The sequence below is a fragment of the Camelus bactrianus genome, chromosome 8 (assembly GCF_048773025.1).
Source record: "Camelus bactrianus isolate YW-2024 breed Bactrian camel chromosome 8, ASM4877302v1, whole genome shotgun sequence".
Lineage (NCBI taxonomy): Eukaryota > Metazoa > Chordata > Mammalia > Artiodactyla > Camelidae > Camelus > Camelus bactrianus.
In genome coordinates, this window is record NC_133546.1 from 60127621 (window position 1) to 60140945 (window position 13325).

The 13325-nt window shown below is 38.7% G+C and overlaps 1 protein-coding gene and 1 long non-coding RNA gene across 5 annotated transcripts in view; one reads left to right on the forward strand and one right to left on the reverse strand.

Annotated features, from left to right (window-relative positions):
* The window catches only part of RNGTT (RNA guanylyltransferase and 5'-phosphatase), a 264604-nt gene that overhangs the window by 39637 nt on the left and 211642 nt on the right, over positions 1 to 13325 (forward strand). The gene's annotated exons all lie outside the window — the stretch shown is intronic.
* On the reverse strand, positions 327 to 13079 carry LOC141578375 (uncharacterized). Its single transcript, XR_012508734.1, has 2 exons — positions 12030 to 13079; positions 327 to 2841 (listed from the first exon to the last, which is right to left on the reverse strand). It is a non-coding gene; the product is annotated as an uncharacterized LOC141578375 (long non-coding RNA).

The following is a 13325-nucleotide window of genomic DNA, read 5'->3' on the forward strand; positions in this document are numbered from 1 at the left end:
TCCCGTCCTTCACCCAGCCCCTGGCCACTTGGCATTCGGCCTCAGTAACTGTGCCTGTTGTGGATATTTCATACAAATGAAATCAGTCAGTACGTGTCCTTTTATGTCTGGCTTACTCCATTTTAGCACAACAGTTTTGAGGTTCATCTGTGCTGTGGTGTATACCAGTACTTCGTTCATTTTTATGGCTAACCAATATTCTATGGCATGGAGATACGACAATTTGTTTAGCCATTCATCTGTTGATAAACTTTTTGGCAATTGTGAATAGGGCTGGTATGAGCATGGATGTATCTGTATTAGATAGAACACAGGAAATCTTGATGTCTGTTAGTGCTTTTTTATTTCACCTTTCAACTTTATTAGGTAGAATTGCTACAATTTGACTGCACGTATACAATATATTGCATGTAAATACATGTACACAATATATTGCATGTTTAAAAAATTTACGTATATGTACTATTCATTGTTTCTAAGAATGTTTAGAGTTTAGCTTTTAAACTTACATAGTTATCAAAAGAATAAAGCCAATCACAAAATAAGAATAAATGCAAAAAGATACATACACCCACTATTAACAGCAACATTCTTTATAATGGCCAAGATATGGAGGTATCGTAAGTGTACATCAATAGATGAATGGATAAAGAAGATGCAGCATATGTACGTAACGGAATACAACTCACCCATAAGAAAGAAGGCTATTTTGCCATTTGTGGCCCTTCATTCACTTTTTTTTTCTTTTCACTTCAAAAATCAGAATTTTATAACTGGCAAAAACATTTCCATTGCATCAAAAAAGAAGTAAAATGCTTAGAAATAAACTTAACCAAGAAGGTGACCTATACTCCAAAAACTGTAAAACATCAATGAAGGAAACTGAAGACAATACAAAGAAATGGAAAGATGTCTTGTGCTCTTAGATTGGAAGAATCAACATTATCAAAATGGCCATACTACCCAAAGCAATCTACAGACCCAGTGCAACCCCTGTCAAAGTACCCATGACATTCCTCACAGAGCTAGAACAAACAATTCCAAAATTTATATGGGACCACAAAAGACCCCTAACTGCCAAAGCAATCCTTTGTGGATCTTTCTTTTTTCCCTCTTTCTTCTTTTTGTTCTCTTTCCTGTGGTTTGATGACTAGAGAAGTTCCTTTAATATTTGTTGTAAAGTTGGTCTGGTGGTGCTAAATTCTTTTAGCTTTTGTTTATCTGTGGGTGGGGCTAGATCTTGGTGCTAATGATCCAATCAAGATGTCAGCCTCCAGGAAAGCTCATGTAGATGAACACTCCTGGAATGTTTGACACCAGCTTTTATGTCCCCTGGGTGACCTGCAACCATCCCCTGTGTCTCCAGGAGACTTTCCAAAACCAACAGGCAGGTCTGGCCCAGGTTCCTTTGAAATTACTGCTTCTGCCCTTGGATGTGGCACATGCGAAATTCTGTGCACACTTCCCAAGAGAATGAAGTCTCTGTTTCTCTGAGTCCTGTGGGGCTCCTGGAGCTAAGCCCCGCTGGCCTTCAAAACCAGATGCGCTGGGGTCTCCTCCTCCTCTCAATGCCGGAACCTGGGCTGGGGAGCCTGACATGGGGCTTAGAGCTCTCATTCCTGTGCGAGGGCCTCTGCGACTTTATCCTTCAGCTTGTGGGTCACCCTTCCAGGGGGTATGGGGCCCAATTATATCGCGAGCATGCCCCTCCTTCAGTAGAAGTTTTTGCACAAAGGTTTAGCACAGTAAGAATCCTGTACCCCTCCCCCAGTCCATTCATGATTCTACTCACAAGCCTTGGGAAAACTAGATTTGAAAAAGATTCATGGTTTATAGGTTTATAGTATTCAGATGGACCCAGCAGGTTCTTCCAAATTATACTTAGGGGAGTAAATCAGTGGCTAACTTTGGCAATCTCGCTGAGTACAGAGCCTTCCAATTCTACAGGATTTTGCTGGTGAGTCAGTAAGTTAAAAAAGGAAATCTATATTAGCAATAAATCTTTGTAGAAGTACTCTATGTTCTTTTTAAAATGGATTGTTTCTAGGTGGCTACTTCAACTAATATTATCAAAAAGAGTAGGCTTCTGTCATAAAATGATACTTTCTGAGAAAGTGTTCCTATTTTTATTTTTATTTTTAAAGTTGATTCAGGAGATTTATTATGGAGGGTATATCCAGAGGACCAGAACTTTCAGTAAATTTAGTCTGTGTTATTTTCATTTTTTTAAACATTGTAGATCATAAACATCTACCAGATTGGAAGGGATTGGTTGCTGTCCTTGTGGGGAGATGCCATGTGGAGACCTAAATGTGGTGCAGTTAAAACTGACCCTACTGGCATCCCAAAGCTTCAACCGTGGTGACTGAAGGTAAACGAGGATTCCCCAAACCCATTCTCTGGCTCATGTGCTCCTCCCCCATCCTCTCCATACTTCAGGACAAAGACCATCTATTCTTCCTCTCCAAGCTGTCACCTTCTCTCTTTTGCTATTGACTCTGCTTTAATTCAGGCCTTTGGACTTTTGTCGTGGCCTCATCAGTGCTTTTCCTGCCTTCAGTCTCAGCTTCTCTCCATCTGCCTCCAAATCCATTCCCGCCATGCTCCTGGAGTGATGGGTCACTCCCTTTCTTAAAGTCCTTCCAAGGGTGACCATTCTCTGCAGCAGAGATCCTTAACCCACGGTAACAGGCATTAGGTAGATATGGACCAGGGGCCAGGAACACTCTGAAGACATGCAGACAAATGACATGAATACGTCCATTTCTCAGGAGAGGGTGTGTAGCTTTCATCACATTCTCAAAAATGTCTACAGCTCAACAAGAGGGAAGGACCACTGACCTATAGGAGAAAAGGAAGTTCCTTGGTAAGTAACATGATTGTCCAAAGGGTGATGGAGGTGGTAAAAAAGATGCTATAAACACCACAGGCCAAAGGTACAATTTTCAACCTGGTAAATGCTGTGCTTAACAAAACAAGATTTGTCAGCATCCTTCTGATAGGTGAGGCAAGATTTCCTCGTCCTTAAGTTCCCATAACAGCATCCGGCGTTGATGTTACCACCAGACCAGTGTCCCTTAAGGAGGGGACATCCCAGACCCTCTCAGAATGGCCTCTTCCAGCTGTTTTCAGAGGCCAATAGCTGTTCTGTGTTCCTGACAGCCTGCTGGTGCAAACTATGAATCAACTTTCTCACGGTAGGATGGCACCTGCCCTGGAGGTATTTTCTCAGCTGGGTATTAGAAATGGTGTGAAGCAGGCTCAGTACATTTCTAAGTAACCACAATGGGCCCAGGCGAAATTCAACAATCTCAGGTGACACCTGAACGTGACCTTCCCAAACAGGATAAGGCTTCAATCTTCTTGGAAGCTCTATTCCCCATATGACCTATGAGGTCCTTTGTGATCTGGCATGAGTCCTGTGCTTCAAACATACTGAGATACTCAAATCTCCCTGAACCAGCCACGTACTTTCATGATTCTGTCTCTGACATAACATCAATCACCGTCACCACCATCATCATCATCATCATCATCACCATCATCATTATCTCCAACCAAAACTCTGTGGGATAGGTAATATCCCTTGTTTAAGATGAGGAAATAGAGGCTGGTAGGAGTTAATTTATTTGCCCAAATCTAACAAAGGAAGTGCGAATGACCGAGAATTGCCTCTCTTTTTCCTCTGGTGAATGACAGTCCTGACAGTGTCGGCTCAACACTTCCTTGTAAAGCCTGCTCCAACTTCTCTAGATAGAGCTGGGCGATCATTCCTCTATGTTTCCATTAAATCTTCAAACAATTTTGTACTATAGCAGTAATGTATATCTCTTATAAAAATTTGTGGGATCTAAAAAATAGTCCTCAGTAGTACCTCAATCCAAATACAATCATTGTTAGTATTTTTGTAGCTATTTGCATAGATTTTATTTTTTTATTTTTATTTTTTATTTATTATTTTTATTTTGGGGAGGAGGTAATTGGGTTTTTATTCATTTACTGATTTTTTTAATGGAGGTGCTGGGGATTGAACCCAGGAGCTCATGTTTGCTAGGCACATGTTCTACCACTTAGCTGTATCCTCCCCTCACATAGATTTTAAAATACTGCTGTAAGTGGGAGGGTATAGTTTAGTGGTAGAGTGCGTGCTTAGCATGCATGAGGTCTTGAATTCAATCCTTGGTACCTCCATTAAAATACATAAGTCAATAAATAAATAAATAAGCCAAATTACCTCCCCCTCAAAACAAAACAAAAAAACAAACAAAATGTGCAAAAAAAAAAAGAGAGAAAGAAAGAAAGAAAATACTGTTGTCATCATGATGTGAGTATTATTTGGTAGTTTCTACTTTTGGGGGGCTAGTAGTATTAGCATAGACATTTCCCCATATTATTACACAGTTTCACAATAACTTTGCTTCATCAGTTAGGATACTTTTGGATCTAAGTTAACAAGCAACTGACTGTCTTAAACAATAAGGAATGTATGATAATCACTGCTATAACAGGACTCACAGAAGTAGGGCAGGATCCAGACATGTGATAATTTGAGTTTCTACTCTATTTTTCGGGAGTCATCTCATATCTGCAGTCCCTGCCCCCACCCCGTGGGCTGACACTGCCTCACATCACAGGCTGGGACAGCCTGCTTCTCTGCCCAGGACGGGAGAGATGACACCCTAATGATGGAATAAAGTCCCACTTTTCAGTCCAACAGGGCCACTTTTAGGTCAGGTGCTTTTTCCTGGACATGGACTAGTTCCTAGTGAAATCTAACTCTAACCTGATGCTCCAGTTCTTGAGCCAATCACTGGCCATCCCGCTGAGTGGGATTATGATCTTTGGTTTATTTGGGATCAGCCTTTGCATCCGAGGATGAAGTCAGCTTCTCTGGCTTCAGCTGACTATGGGGAGGAGGCATGAATACCCACCCAAAAACTGGGATTCTGTTAGGAAGGAGCAAGGAGGGATTGACTGTTACTCTCATTTTTCTGTCTGCTAATTCGATAGGAAAGTTCTTCGTTGCTATTTAACCTGTCACGTCTATAGACCCCTTGGTGCCCTCTGTGCGGCACTTCCGCATGGTTTGGTGGTGGTTTCTCTGCTGGTCTGTGGGCTTCTTGTGGATAATGAGCTTCTTGGGGGCAGGGAATCTGTCATACTAATACTTGCGGTCTCGGTGCTTAGCAGGTGTTGCATAAATGTCAAAGATATTAAGTGAAAGAGTAAATGAGCGAATGCAGTTAAGAATGCATATAATAGATGGTATTTGGGATTAAGACACAAAATGGCATTATAATGAAGAGATGGAAATTCAGAACATTTATTTATTTATTTTTCTTTTCCCCCTTAACGGAGGCACTGGGGAATGAGCCCAAAGCCTCTATTGTTGAGCTATACCCCTGTACGAATATTTACTGAGGTCTTACTATGCGCTACCTGCTGCTGCGACAGGGAACAAGACAGACGTGTTTCTGCCTTCGCGGAGCTTAGACTGTGACAGGAAGAGACACAGTCAAGAGAGGACGGAGTCTATTTTACAAAGAGACGTGCAGGGAGTTATGGGAGTCCTGTAGTCGAAGGCGGTTCTGGGCTTGGTCAAATTCGGATGTGTCCGAGTCAGATTGTGCTCTATGTCTTCTATTCACAGCGAGACAGACGACTCAGGACAGCAAAAGGCAGAAACCAAGGCAAGGTTTTCACTGGCTCCCTGTCCCCTGTGACTGGTTTGTCACCATCCAGTGATCTGGCTTCCAGGTCTTGGATTGTAGGTGGCGCCCTGAACTTGCTCAGACGGTTCTACAGGGGAGAGTTGGCCGACTGGGGGGATGGGAGAGACTGGGGGCAGGCGGCAGCAGGGTTTTGCTCACAGACTGCTGATGAGCTCCCGCACAAACTACCTGACTACTGGGGGTGTGTGTGTGTGTGTGTGTGTGTGTGTGTGTGTGTGTGTGTTGCTGGTGTTCTGACCTGTTGCATCTGCTTCCTGAGGGTAGAAGTTGTGGGTCTATGGTAACATCCAATCACAACTGTCTTACCTTATTTAGGACACTGAGGGGGCATAGTTCTTTTTTTATTATATAACAGGAAAAGCAAGCAAGTACGATTTCTCAACCACAACAGGCTTTTAGTGGGGGATTTTGTGGTGTTACACACACAAATCCTTCATTCTGAGAAAACCAATGCCCTGCTTAAGGATAAGGTACAAAGGTCACTGCCTGCTTACTTTGAGAAGGAAATTCCACGGTTCCGGGCTGGCTTCAGAGCGACTCAGGCCCTGAGGGGTGCTTTCCTATAGTTCCTCCAGGACAGGAACCTGACCTACTTTGGGAGATGAGGGATTGCTTTACTGGGGAAATGATATTTCTGTCGAAACCTAAATGATGAGCATGATTTTTCCAAAAGAAGGAGGGGGCTAGGGAGGTCGGCATTCCAGGCAAGGAGACAGTTTCTGTGGAGGCTTTGAAGCCCCAGGCAAACACAAGCCCAAAGCATTCAGGGAACTAAAAGGTGAGACTGGAATTGGAGGCAGGCTGAGATCTTGTACAGCCTTGCAGACAGTGTGGTGAATTTAGGATTCAGGCCAGATCTGGAATTAAGAAGATCAAGGATTTTTGAATGACGGCCATTCTGACTGGTGTGAGGTGATACCTCATTGTAGTTTTGATTTGCATTTCTCTGATAATTAGTGATATTGAGCATTTTTTCATGTGCTTTTTGATCATTTGTATGTCTTCCTTGGAGAATTGCACAGACAGAGAATACAGACTTGTGGTTACCGGGGGGTGGAGGGTGGGAAGGGATAGCCTGGGATTTCAAAATTGTAGAATAGATAAACAAGATTACACTGTATAGCACAGGGAAATATACACAAAATGTTATGATAACTCACAGAGAAAAAAATGTGACAATGAGTGTGTATATGTCCATGAATGACTGAAAAATTGTGCTGAACACTGGAATTTGACACATTGTAAAATGATTATAAATCAATAAAAAATGTTAAAAAAAAAAAAAGAAGATCAAGGAATCACTGGGATAGAGTTGAAGGCCATCACATGAACAGTTTATGTACATAATATTTTCTGCCCTTAAGGTCTCATTATATAATTCACTGACATTAAAAAGTAGACTAAAATGTAATTTTTATGTCAAATTAGAAGATTGGCTTTTTAATCCAACATTTTATTATAAAAATGTTCAAAGAAGAAAATGGAAAGAATCGTCTATATTCTACAATTAATGTTTTGCTATCTCTACTTTGTCATACATCTCTCCATCTAGCCAGTCCCCTCGCCATCCCATTAATCCATCTTATTTTTTGATGCATATTAAAGTAGTCAGAGACATCAGTCATCTTCACTCCTGGACACTTCAGTGTGCCTGTCATTAAGTGGAGTTTAATACTTGTTCATAGTTCTTTTTGTGTGTGTGGTAAAAGTCGTATACAGTGACATGCAAACATCTTAAGTATTCCATTTGATGAATTTCCATGAATACATATATAAAAATTTGAAGTTTCAAATAAAAACAATTTTTATCAAAAATTATCATCATATACTCTTGCAAGGCCCTTCCATCATACATGAAGTGGTATAATATCAATTCAAGGTAGATTGTGATGAATTAAGGATGTATATTGTAAACTCTAGTAATCACTTAAAAATATTAACCAAAAAGCCAGTAGACGAAACAAGCTGGAATACAAACAAAACAAAACAAAACAATACTCAACCCCAAAAGAAGACCAAAAAATCAAGGAACAAAGAAGAGGAGGGGCAAACAGAAAGCAAATAGCAAGATGGTAGATGTAAATTCACCTATAACGTAGATACACCAGATACAAAAGGACTGAATACTCCAATTGAAAGATAGAGATGATCAGCATGGATAAAAAGCAAGACCCCACTATATACTGTGTACAAGAGATGCACTTAAATATAGAGACATAGCTAGATTTTTTTTTTACATTCTTCAATTTTCAAACTGCCTATGTTTCTACACCATGAAAACACTAAGCATTAGAAAGCTAGTATTTCTATATATCAAGCAAAGTAAATTTAAAGACACAGAGTATTTCTAGGAATAAAGAATGATATTATAACAATAAAAGGTCCATCTGCCAAGAAAACATACCAATCCCAAATGTGTGTGTGCACCTAATACCAGAGCTTCAAACTACATGAAAGCAAAATTGACAAGAGAGAAATAGATCTCTAGTCATACTTGGAGATTTTAATACTTCTCTTTCAGTATGTGATGGAATAAATAGACAAAATATCAATAAGGGTATAGAAGCTTTGAATAACATTCTTACCAACTTGACCTAATTGACATATTTAGATGATCCAATAATTGCAAAGTATACATTTCTTACATGTGCACATTGAACATTCACCAAGATATAGTTGAGATTTGCAAATAGCCACTATATAAAAAAATCGATTAAAAAACCCCACATTTCTTGGATATGTCTCTGCCAGTTATAAAATTCTGGTTTTTGAAGTGAAAAAAAAAAGTGAATGAAGAGCCACAAATGGCAAAATATCCTTCTTTTTTATGGGTGAGTTGTATTCCATTACATACATATATATGCATGCTGCATCTTCATTATCTATTCAAATATTGATGTGCACTTAGGATGCTTCCATATCTTGGCAATTATAAATAATGTTGCTGTTAACAGTGGGGTGTATGTATCTTTTTGAGTTAATTCTTATTTTGTGGTTGGCTTTATTCATTTGATAACTATGGAAGTTTAAGGAGCTAAAGCTCTAAACGTTCTTAGAAACAATGAACAGTACATATATGTAAATTTAAAAATATATGTGCAGTAAAAAAAAAATCTATCAAGTCATGAAAGACATGGAAGAAACTTAAAAGACATATTACTAAATGAAAAAAGCCAGTCTGAAAAGGCTACAAACTGTATGATTCCAACCAAATGATACTCTGGAAAAGGCAAAGCTAAAAAAAAAACAATAAAAAGATCATGGTTTCCAGGGGTTTGGGGAGATGGAGGGAGAGAGGAATGAATAGATGGAACACAAGGGATTTTTAGGGCAATGAAATTTATTCTGTATGATACTATAGTGGTGGCTATATGTCATTAAGCATTTGTCAAAGCCCATAGGATGTACAACATCAGGAGTGAATCCTAATGTAAACTATGGACTTTGGTTGATAATAATGTGTCCATGTTGGTTCATCGACTGTACCAAATATGCCACACTGATGAGGGATGTTGAGGGTAGGGGAGTATATATGTGTGAGTGGGGAGGGCTATGTGCGAAGTCTGTATTTTCTGCTCAATTCTGTTGTGAACCTGAAACTGCTCTAAAAGAACAAAGTCTATTAAAAAAATAAAAGTAAAATAACCTCCCCTCCAAAAAAACCCACATTTCTTCTGTATAGCACAGGGAATTATACTCAATATCTTGTAATAACCTTTAATGAAAAAGAATATGAAAATAAATATATGTATGTATATTTGTATATGTATGTATACATATATGTATGTATATGACTGGGACATTGTGCTATACACCAGAAACTGACACATTATAACTAATGATACTTAAATTTAAAAAAAAGATACATTTTGTACTACTGGGCCATATGTGAAATTAAAAAATAATACCATTTACAAAAGCATCAAAGCAAAATACATAGCAATAAATAAATTTAACAAAAATATGCAAAGCATCTATACTGGAAAATACAAAATATTATAGGGGGAAATTAAAGATCTAAATAAATGGAGTAGCTAATCACTCATGATGAAAGCCTTCATATTATTATGATGTCAACTCTCCATGACTCAATCTACAGAGTCAAAACCATTCCAATCAAAATCATGACAGGATTATTTAAAAATAAATTTACAAGCTGATTGTAAAGTTTATGTAAAATTACAAAAGACAGAGAATAGCTAAAATGGGCTTGAGAAAGGATAAAGTTAGAGGACTTCACTACCTGAAATTTAGTAAATTCAAGAATTACTAAAAAGCTACAATCATCAAGACAAGGGTGATATTGGTGTAAACAGATCAATGGAATAGAATAGAATCCAGAAATAGACTCATACTTCTACGGTGAATTAGTTTTCAACAAGGGTGTCAGGGAAATCCATTGGGACAAATGATAATCATGTCAACAAATGTGACTGGAAAAACTAGACAATGTATGAAAAACAAATTGTCATTGTATATCACATTTGCATTATATATGTATGACATTACAATTTTGAACTTATGTTATCCATGTCCAGGGAAATAAATTATGCATCTGTTACTGCTACACTAGCTTTCTCAAACCACAGGAGTATTATTTATCAAGAAAAACTTGTTTAAGGGCTGCAATAACATTGAGGACACAAGGGCATCATTTAGGAAATAGTTTGAATTCATTAAATAATGCTTTATTTTCTGGATGGCATAATAAAAATGGCTTTCTGTTTTTAGAATGCATTTAGTCCATCCCTATAGGAGAAATTTCTAACTTCGCTCGTGACCAATGACATGTATCTGTGAAACTCCTAGCTGGCAATGGAGGGGCAGGTGCTCCATGCTTGCAAAAATGAAATCTCATAAGCCAATAGTTGAAGAGCTTGAAAGAGTTGATAGGTTTTCTGTTAGCTTATTTCTAAGGCTTCTTTTAGATACTGGAAGAATCAAATCCTTCATGTACACGAGAGCCAGCATTATTACTGCGACTGTGGGAGGTTAATCAAAAGGAGAAGCTCCCATCCTAACAAACTGAAATGTAAATATGATTAAGGTTTGGAAACCTCCTCCCCATGGGGTTTTGAGAGGGGTTTCTTGGGGACACAAGATCAGGCTGCTATGTGGTTCTAAGTCCCAGATCCAGGAGGCTCTGTAATTAGGTAAGGCTTGATAGTCCCCAAGGAGTTCCTGCTTCCAAAAGGGCCTGTCGATTCTAGAAAGTTAAGTTGCAGCTGGACGAGCTGCACAATTTCTCTCGTTATTCCAATAATCCAGGAAAATCTCCAAAGCTGGGTCAAAACACCCCCGTCGTGGAAGATAGGTTCTTTCTCTGATACAGTGCCGGAGATGCACTGTAAACTCTACCTCTTTCTTTTCTTTTCTTTTTTTCTATCTCTACAGTATTTTCTTTCTTTCTTTCTTTTTTAATAGTCTGTGTAGGCAATGACACTTTCGTTACTATACATTACTTGAAGTGTTCAAGCTGTGGGTGGGTGGATCAGATGACATTTCTGTTCAGTGAAATAACAGGTGTACATTTTGAACACCATCACTGTGGTTACTTTCTAAATAATGGTATACATTGTCTCTTAGGAAGGATTACTTTTGTGAATGGGCATCTTAATTATTTTGTGTTTATTCTTAGTTTGCTATCTATGGAGTATGAACCAAGGGCCAAGCTAAGTGCTTTCTTTACATTACCTAATGTAATCCTTATGCCATTTTCTCAAATAGACACTTTTATTTTCCCCTTTTTATAATGAACTTACTTTACTACAGGGAGTGGTGATAGAGTTGGACCTCAAACACAGATCTGAGTTCAGATAAATAAGTTCTTACAAGGGTTCCAGAGTCCCCTCCTGAGCTCGGAGGATGACATAATTCTGATCTTACCCCAAACCCAGGTACCTGAATGTAACTCCCTATGTATTCACTATCAACTGACTGCCTAGTTTAGGCAGAAAAACTACTAGCCTGCACAGGGTTGAGATAAAGCAAATTACAGGAAATTGCCTTGCTTTGGGCAAGCTTTTAATCTAGTTTAAAATCTAGTTAAGCAGTTGTTTTCAGCGTAAGATGCACACTAGTATCATCTGTGGAACTGTAACAAATACCGATGACAGAAATTCTGATTTAACTGGTCTAAGGTGACGCCTGGATTTTAAAAACTCCTTCGGTGATTCTAACATGTAGACAAGGTTGACAACCACCTAGTTTGAATTTAAAAAAAAAACACTCATAAAATAACATCAAAACCATTACACTGTACAAAATGATATATTCTGAAATGTATTTATTCCTTACCTCATTCCACAAAGGACATGACGTGGCTAAAAAATTATTCGGTACGGAACGAATTCCATTGAGGGGCAGGGTCCCAGGTACTTGTCAAACAGGCCATTAGATGGGCTGGGACACCTGAGGTCAGTATAGAAATAATTCAGGTACGTTTGACTTCTTTGGTTTTGGTTTGCAAGGCAGCAGTGGCAGATTTTACAAGAAACAGTGCTTAGAAAACAGCGATTGGTCCAGGTACTGTTTCTAGGTGGCTGATTGGTCCAAGAACTGTTTCCAGGGGCTTGATTGGTCTGAAGGCTGTTTCCAGGCAGTCTAGCCAGTAGATTGCCTTGTCTCCAAGGGTTACTCAATTTGCAAAGTGATAACAGGTCTCAGAAGCTGGTGTGGAATGATAATATTTTCCCCATTACAGTAGCTGATTGAAGAAAATTCGAGTCTTCGAAGGATGATTCATAGGCACATTGTACATTTCTTTGCTCTAACTTCTTTAAGGGTTATGAATTGCTCATAAGGCAGAAGCTTCCTAGATGATTTTTTTCACAAGTCGAGGAGTGGCCGAAGCCATTCCATGAAAAATTTCCAGCTGTTAAAAGGGCAGCATTAAACTATTCGGTGCAGTTCAGCTGTTGGAATATTTCCTGTCTTTTCTTCCTCCTTCTGAAGAGAAGATGAAGCTGCTCTCAGTTTAATATCAGCAGGGAAGTAACAGGGTAAAAAATGATGCTGTAGCAACAAAGAAAACTGAGAGAAAGGATAAAATCATTGGGATTGTATAGTCTTAATACTCAACTATTTTCATTTGGGCATATTTTTATTCTACCCTAAGGCCAATATTATTTCGATGATAACATGTGTAAAATTTAAGGTTTGACACTCTAACCACATTTTTAAAATGGTACTGTCAGTATTTTAGAGTGGCTTACCAAGTTCCTCTGAAAGTATAATGACATAACATGATTTATGAGTAAATTTTATATTTTTAACTTCAGACTCAATGAATATTTTTGAGTGGCATACACACACATGCCATACATTTATTTCACATAATTATCTTATTTCAAAAATAACAACAATAATAAGCATTTATCAAAAAACCACATAGGTGGCAGGCTCTGTTCTAAGGAGTGGAGCTATAGCTGGGAAGAAAACAAAATTCTCTCTCTCCAGTAGGGAAAAATAGGCAATTACAACCCTGGCCAACACAGAATGCTTCTGTGCTCCGTGTGGTTACACATGTTAACTCATTTCATTCTCTTAACAATCCTATGAAGTAGGCACTATCAGCAAGTCCATTTCATAAGA